At 34.3% G+C, this 8,143-nt stretch overlaps 1 long non-coding RNA gene and 1 other non-coding gene across 2 annotated transcripts; one reads left to right on the top strand and one right to left on the bottom strand.

Annotated features, from left to right (window-relative positions):
- Positions 1–218: 218 nt before the first annotated feature.
- Positions 219–290, bottom strand: Trnac-gca. The gene has a single exon. It is a non-coding gene; the product is annotated as a tRNA-Cys (tRNA).
- Positions 291–3,017: 2,727 nt separating this feature from the next.
- On the top strand, positions 3,018–6,474 carry LOC123722137. The gene is made up of 4 exons (XR_006756432.1): positions 3,018–3,129; positions 5,679–5,748; positions 5,915–6,016; positions 6,276–6,474. It is a non-coding gene; the product is annotated as an uncharacterized LOC123722137 (long non-coding RNA).
- The last annotated feature ends 1,669 nt before the right edge of the window (positions 6,475–8,143 follow it).

The following is an 8,143-nucleotide window of genomic DNA, read 5'->3' as shown; positions in this document are numbered from 1 at the left end:
TATTGTTATTTATCCCTTTATTTCTTTTTGACAAAATAGAGGCCTATATAAATATATGTCACATTAGTTGAAACTCACGAAGTTAGTAGAGGGTGCACAAGCGACAAACAACTTCAAACATTAACGTGATCTTATTTAATTAGTTTGCAAACAAATTTCTGTGTAATATTCTCGTCAACTTAAAAATCTGATAAATTTGACAAAACAAAAACAGAACTAGGGGACACCCGGGTTTGAACCGGGGACCTCTCGATCTGCAGTCGAATGCTCTACCACTGAGCTATATCCCCATATGGTCGGTTGGATGAAATTTTGTTTCCAAAAACTCAACTTCAATTAAATTTTCTTTGTATTATTCCTATATTAAAAAAAACCATGACAGATAAAAAGAAAATGGATAAGATAACAAAGAACCACAACTTGCCACAACGTAATTTTTATTAAAAAGCCATAACAATTCAATTTTAACGAACAATAAAATATTTTGACGGAATCATAAACCTTTGAAAATCAAAAGAGAAAGGTTCCAATAAAAGGTATCTTTAAATATTTTTAAGCCGTTTTAAAAGGATTCCTCTTCATTGAACAAAAAAAATATAAATAAACCCAAATTGTATTGCTCCCAACGAACACTGTTTTGCAATGGACATTGCTTAAAAGTTACCAGGGCGACATATCTACATGAGTATGCGAGCTACTGCGTATTGCAAATCGCACTGTGACGTCACTCGATTGTTTTGATACGCGAACCGTATATACTTGCGCAATACAACTTAGCATAGACTAAACTACGCTAGTCGAGATATTACAATATCATATAGTAGTCATTCCTGCTTAGATGTTCAATATTAATTAAATAATATTTATTCGTCTTATCGCCATCCGTTATTCTAATGCATACTCGCAAAGAAAAATAAATATTAGTATAATTTATAGCTTCGATATCTCGACCATTTTATACTACAGTACTCTTAGGCTGCATAGCTAAGCTAAGCTGGGTCTATAGTGTCATACAGAGCTGCCATTTCGCCTACAACTTCAGTTCTTTATGTTGCATGGTGCAAATTCGGGCTATAGGTTTGACATCGAAGTCTTTCGGTTAGAGTTAAGACAAATGGATAGCTTTTTTATCGTCTAAGGATTAAGAAACCAACTTATAATATTATATTAACTGATATTTTGTATTACGACGCGCTGGAAAAAGAAAGAACTAGTTTGCTAGTGTAAGTTATGATGTATCAAGCAATAGACAAATTGCCAGGGCAGAAAAGCTATTTCGCTTGTCTCAAGAGCGGTAATCACCTAGCTAACGGCCAACTTTCATCACAGTGAAAGGAGAGAGGGAGCGGCACCTATAGACAGAGAAGGATTAAGAGTTTATATTTATTTCTAGTGGTCACCAAGAACTTTGGTTGACAAGTCATTGTAGTCGACATTTTTGTTTGCGGTCTTTGTTCGGAACTATGTGAGTTGAAAGCTTCTATAAACTGAGAACAGGTTTGATGAAATTTGCATAAGGCCGGGTTTATGCGCTATTGACTCATGTTCATGCATGTCCAGTCCCCAACATGGCGATGTCTTATTTGATCTTAAACCAATACTGTTGCCGATACAATCGGATCTCTTTGTTAATACGTTTTATTATTATTTTTTAAATATAAACACTTTTTATATTTTTATTTCTTTTTTATACAAAATTGTCAGGGTAAAGTATATTCTCTTCCAAGTGAGGACTAATCGTTCCTTTTCGCCTTTTTATTCAATTATTTTAATTTTTAATTATTTTCTAAATTATTCCAAATTACCGCTCGTGTCTTTCCTTCCTCTACAAATATACTAGCATAAAATAAGTATATTCAGTAATGTTCTAAGATTTATGTATCCAAATACTGTTACTGCTTCTGATTTCAATTGAACCCCTAAATTATGTAGGAACGTCTTCAATATGTGGCGGCCTATGCTATTTTTTAAAGTTACGGGAATTATGAGATAAGACTGAACAACTAATGTTAGATAAGTAAGTGTGAATAAGGGTTTTACCGGGAATATTCCAAATATACGGTGATGTTTTACAGGTAATATTCCAAATATACGGTGATGTTTTACCGGTAATATTCCAAATACACGGTGATGTTTTACCGGTAATATTCCAAATATACGGTGATGTATGATAGTTGATATACCTGAAACTCGGAAATTAATTTAATATTTACATGAACCGCTTCAGAAATATAAAATCCCTGAGTATACCTTGCTCTTACAAATTACGGTGACCTCGTTACTGCGCCTGAGTAATTAAGCCCGCATTCGCACGGGCGTTTTTTTTACGTCGCGTTATTAAAACGCGTTTAAATAGAACAAATGCATTTCTATGTATCTGTTGAGTGAAACGCTTTTAAAACGCAACGTTGTTTTATCGAGCACTAGGAGGAGGAAGCAAGAATGATTTTAAAGCGTTTCAAACTTGAGAGCCATCAAAGCCAAGTTTTAACTCGGCGTAAAAAAAGCGCTTGTGCGTATGTGACCTAATGATCTGACGGTTAAGCAACGTTTTATTGAATTGGAATATTACCTACTCAGCTAACGTACCTTAGTAAATTATATTTGAAATATTACTTTTACGTCATTACTTTTAAGAAATAAGGTTTTTGTGTCAGTTGTAGATTAGTTTTTGTTCTTTCGTCTAATTGAGGTAAGATAAGTTAATTCGGATGGAGACCAGTAATTGACTAAAGCAGTATTATGTGTTCAAAACTGTATGCAAACTGTTAATCAAAATATATATTAAATGTTTAGCTTTTTGCTGGCAGATTACATAGCACATATTGATACGGTACACCCACTTCGCTTAAATTTTAAAACGTAGAGTTGGCGTCAGGCTGATGGCAGCCAGCCGTAAAAATTAAGGTCAAAACCTAGTGCGCCGACCTCACGTTAAATAATAAAGGACAGGTGTATGATAATTTAAAAAAAAATTGATTGCAGTGGTCGCAGTCGCCGGTAAGCGTGGCGGGTGGTGCGGGGGGTGCGGCGGAGTCTCCACCGGAGGGGTTCCGGCGCGCCGCAAGGGGCTCCTTCTCTGCCATCCTGGACCTCATCACTGCCACCGCCAACGTTGATATCCATCAAGTAATATCAAACAAATCCATTACCATTTATAGGTTTAATAAGGAAGTGAGGGCAGGGGACAGGTCATCGTGACGATCAATAGGGGAAGTCTAGGTCAGGCAGTAGTCAGCGACGAAAGCGACATGCTGAATGGAATGAAAAATTTAAATGAATGCCGGATACTATGCTAATGGTCAACAACGGATGGTTAAAAATAACGTCCTAAATTATAGCAAATCGTAATTTTTATTTATAACATAAAAATGTTGAATTAGTGATTTAGAAAAACGTTTACAATTTTCTCAGTCAGTAATTTGACATAAGAGTGGCTAACATTCGGTCGTTAGTAACGAAAGGTTTTAACATCTAAGTTTATTTATCACAAAGGTTTGAATCATCGTTCCTTGTGCGTACTGCTAAGGATTGGAATAAGTTGCCGGCGTCAGTTTTTCCGTCCAAGTACGATGTGGAGGCCTTCAAGAGTAGAGTGAATAGGCATCTACAAAGCTAGCGCGTACCATTTTTAGACCACATCATCACCTCATCGGGTGGGATAGTGGTCAAGCGCTAACTTTTTCAATAATAAAAAAAAAAATTAAAATTAAGGAAACTTTGTACAAACCAACAGAGGAGCGGCAGTTACTAAATTCATTTAAAAGTTTTCCTTTATCGTATGTAAGTTAGGAACTTTGTAACAAAGAAAACCATCGACTTTGAATTAAGGTCCTATGTAAACATCTAACACAGAATTGCTTTTTAGGTAAATATATTTGAGGAACACTCGTTATTAAAAGGTCTAATTTAGACGGTAGTTCCTCAAATGTTAACCTATTTAACATTAGAAAATGTAATATTTTAGTGCATCAATTCTAGAGACTTGATAGTTATACACGACTTGGATTTCTGGAACATTTTTCAATAAATTTTGTCGCCATAATCGGAGTTATTCAGGCACAAAAGGTAATTTGTTGCTTAGTTTGTTGGTGGAGTGAACAGCCTTTTATGAAACAAGCAAACACTCGTTTAACTCGTATTGCGCTCGGCTTTGTGTCCACAAATCCCCTTATTTGTGTCGGCCGGCAAGGTAATCCCGGAGAGCGGCGAGCAATACTTAGCCTTCATTCAAGTTTTAACATTTGTTATAAAATTTAAGACAAATTAAAAATATAAAATTTTAAATTACAGAATTTAGTATGGTTTAGTATTTACCCTAATATAATGAGGCTTATAAAGTTGTTTGGAGACACAGCACTGCTGTTGATGAAAAGTATCCCATATGATTAAGATCGGAATAACTACTAATTTATCAAAACTTAATTGAATTTTTCTTTTTAAAAAATATTTAGTTTACATTTAGTTTAGTAAAGTTTATAAACATTGTATGAAATCCTCGGTTAAGTTGAATCCTGGATTATACGCTTCCATTTTTAGTTGGCATCCAAGCCGCGCTTGCACGGAGATTAACTTGTTATAAATGTAGCGTGCTAACTACGAAAACCGATTAAAATGTTATACAATGTTAATGAATTTGAATTCTCTGCAGACGAAGTCACGGGCAAAAGATTATTATCTCAGTTATTTCAGAGAATTCGAATGTTTTTTGCAGTGGGAACTCAGGATAACTTTATCATCAACTTATATTTAAATTCCGCGTGGACATCTGCTAGTCATTTATAAAGGTGTTGAGACTGTTAATGCAAGTCTACTTTCTAATTTAAGGATCAATCACTAACATAGACTATTTTCTGTATACATCGCTGTATTATACAACATACAACGATTCATAGGAAATCGATGTTGGTAGCCGGATATTAACAATACTATCGCATAGCGTCCACATTCTGTGTGCTAATTAAGCAGGATTACACAGCATATATTATCACCATTGTTCAAAAACGTTTAATGCCATAGACTTAATTGTCGTCACAGAAATCGTAATAGAATAAAACGTGTTAAATTGAAGTGATCTTGGGAAAACAATGAAAGTAAAGTTATTCTAGGCACTAAAAGTATACTTACAAAATCAAAATTTCAACCATATCTTGTTTTAATTAAAATATTTTCATGTTACGAGTAATAGCAGCGTAACGCTGTATCTTACACTTTTTAACTTTTCACAAATTATGTTACTTTTCTTAGTTGTATGAACTGTATGAACCTCGCTCCATGTTAGAAGACGTTTAATACGAAGAAAATTATCTTTTGTGCTTTTACCGGAGTTTTAAAGATTTATCACAGTTATTTCAGAGTATTCGAATGGTTTTTGACGTGGAAACTCAGGAAAACATTATCATCAATATTATAAATGCGAATGTTTAGATGGATGGATGGATGTTTGTTTGATGATATCTCCAGAATGACTCAATGTATCTTGATGAAATATAGCATAGCTTTGAACATAGTCTGTAAGGACACATAGGCTACTAAATTAAGTATTTTTTGATACCGCGCTAACGAAACAGCTAGGTTGCTATAAATCATTATGTTGGAAATTATTAAATAGTAGCAATGGGCGCGTTGAAAACTTTGTATCTGCGTTCATCATTGTATATTGCAAACTTTGCCAACAGGATCACTCCGATGAGTCGACTACGCCACGCACTGACAAGTCCGGCGGTCATTCACCCGCTCCTGGCGAAGGTATCGTATCAAAATATCTCGATGAATCCTTTGGTAATCATATGAGGTATCAAACCTTTATGAAGTCTATGTTGTGAACAAATTGAGAATGACTATTTCAACTGATTGTTAACTATCTTAGAGGAATTATATAGAGAATGTATGAAGATTTATTATGATATCGAAGGTACGGAAGGCGATGAAAGGTGATGGTCGGCCACAACTCTTCTCGATCGTCTTGCGCAACGCGGCTTCGCTGCAGACACTCGTCTGGCTCTACCACCGACTGGTAAACAATACAAATAAATCCCACAACTTCACAACTCTTCGACAGTAAAAATTCATTTGGACATAAGCCGGAATCGTACGATTACTATGAACTGTCCTGCGATGACGTCAGTAGCAGGATAGCGCTCTCATGTATTTTATACGTTTGTCTCTGAAGCGTGTGCCGAGCGTTGTTGGCACGATTCCGGTTTATCTCTACATGAACCTTTAAGACTTTATCTAAAATGTCCAATTCCCGCTCAAGTCCAGTGTTCTTCCAGGTTGCGCCCGCTACAGAGAGTTATGTTACCGTGCGGCACAAGCTCACTTACCTGAAGAGGTGCCACCGCGGCCCTGTGACTGTATTAACTGCACCTCGCGCCGCAACTCCTGCGAGCCCTGATACCAGTTCAATGTGCCACCCACACGACCAACTCCCTCAATATTACCACTACCATTTGAATAGATATTATTATGCAATCAAGAGTCATATACCTAATAAATAATATGTGCATCATATTTGGTAAAAAAAATCGTAGATTATGCAGCTACGCCGTGGGTTTATGCACAATCTCATTTGAAACGTACTGTTTTATGCACGCCGTTTTATTATGTATAAGAATACATACAAGTGCCATTTCTTCGAAGGTCCATACTAAAGTTATATCTAAAAATACGTTTTTTGATGAACTTGTGTAGTTTATTACTCCTTCGGTAATTTGATAATTTGCCATGTACAAATTTATTTAGAATAAACAAGTTTTTGATGTTTAAAATTTAGTCTATGCTGGTGTGTTATCTATAAGTGTAAATTAAAAAATGTAAAGTTTGATATAGCCTCACCAGAAATATAAAAACTCTCACCATATTGAGGAATAATACTCATTAGAACTCATTTCTTCACATACTTATACAATTGAGGCGCCCCCGTGACGTTTTCTATTTTCCTTGTCTGGCTATAACTTTGACCAAAATTAGTAATTTCTTACAAAGTCAGCATTGCTTGCAAGTTTTAAACATTAGGGTGACCGCAAGTTTCCAGACAAAAACGTTTGTTTCCTAAAATTCTACCATTTATTGGATAGAACATTGAAAAGAAGGTATGCAACTTTTTATTACATCCCCTACCTGGCTCAAGCTTTTATTCTAGTGCCTTACCTTGTATTCATATATTCCTCACGTATAGACCTAAACGCACAGCAACGTGTTTGTTGAATCCAAAATGCGTTCATACTCAAAGCCTGTACAAATATTTTTATTGACTAAAATATAAATGTGTCAAATTAATATTGTCTGTCCATTGGTATAACAAGTTAGACAATTATCTTAATAGCCTAGGTTAAGCGTATATTTAGAAATAATTGTAAAATGAAACTTTACACAATTTATTAAGACCAATCGATGCTACAGAGGAATTTATCGTAAAAACTTATCTAACCACTAATTACCGTTAAATTAATGTCAACTTACAAAATGTATTTCTAGTCTATGGATCTTTTATTAATCTATGGTTAGACATTTTTAACTGTTTAGCTACAAATTTTATCGCTTAGAGCCTAATAAAACTAGATATATCTAGATTAACTTTAAAATATTTTCCTATTTATAATATTTGATCTTTGTGCATCTTTGAATTTAATATTCAATTTAAAATATTGAAACGTACGTTCCTGCGTACATATGTAATACTAAAGCTATATATAAATATATTTAATACATAAGGGCTCTTATTAATTTTATTTCTTATTCAACTTTAGTTAATTTTATTTGTAGAATTAAACATAATAACCATTGTCTAGTCTCATTATATTAATGATAGAAAAATACTCGAAAATATCGTAAAATTAATAAAAAAATACACTGACATTGACTAAATTAGTAATTAAGTTAATATTTTTATAAATAAAGACTAGATTAAAGTATTGAGGACGGGAACGCGGGAGGCGACGCTTAAATTTAAATAAAACTTAAATTTATTAGTTACATTTATTTTAATGAATAAAAAGAAATCAAATTTGAACATTGAGATAGGATGGAGCATGCCAAAAAAACTGTAATTGAAATCCCTAGAGGGAGGACATAAGAACATTGGTATTTCATGGTGCTCGAAGGACCAATATATTTTTTAATTACATTAAAAATTTTGTCA

The sequence above is a fragment of the Papilio machaon genome, chromosome 20 (genome assembly GCF_912999745.1).
Source record: "Papilio machaon chromosome 20, ilPapMach1.1, whole genome shotgun sequence".
NCBI lineage: Eukaryota > Metazoa > Arthropoda > Insecta > Lepidoptera > Papilionidae > Papilio > Papilio machaon.
Note: the sequence above shows the minus strand (reverse complement) of the source record. Positions and strands in the feature narration are given on the sequence as shown.